The sequence below is a fragment of the Bos indicus genome, chromosome 10 (assembly GCF_029378745.1).
Source record: "Bos indicus isolate NIAB-ARS_2022 breed Sahiwal x Tharparkar chromosome 10, NIAB-ARS_B.indTharparkar_mat_pri_1.0, whole genome shotgun sequence".
Lineage (NCBI taxonomy): Eukaryota > Metazoa > Chordata > Mammalia > Artiodactyla > Bovidae > Bos > Bos indicus.
In genome coordinates, this window is record NC_091769.1 from 73,656,217 (window position 1) to 73,656,581 (window position 365).

Below are 365 nucleotides of genomic sequence, written 5' to 3' on the forward strand. Positions count from 1 at the left end.
TGCTTGGATGACTTACGAAAATCTTTCTAACTGGTTTTATTCTTGGAAGAGTTGCCTAAAGATACATAATTATATTGACACCCTCAGTAATTTTCTTGGGTTTCCCAGGTGGCTCAGTGGTACAGAATCCACCTGCCAATGCAGGAGACTCAAGTTTGATTCCTGGGTCGGGAAGATCCCATGGAGAAGGAAATGGCAACTCACTCCAATATTCTTGCCTGGAAAAATCCCATGGTCAGAGGAGCCTGGTGGGCTACAGTCCATGGGGTCACAAAGAGTCGGACACGACTGAGCACACATGCATGCATCTTCACCAGTAATCTTTCTTGGCCTGTTCTCTTAAATTTTTAGTATTGTGCCACATC

At 44.7% G+C, this 365-nt stretch overlaps 1 protein-coding gene across 3 annotated transcripts in view; it reads left to right on the forward strand.

The window, feature by feature from the left end:
* Positions 1-365, forward strand: part of HIF1A (hypoxia inducible factor 1 subunit alpha) — a 44,902-nt gene that overhangs the window by 20,087 nt on the left and 24,450 nt on the right. The window lies entirely within an intron of this gene.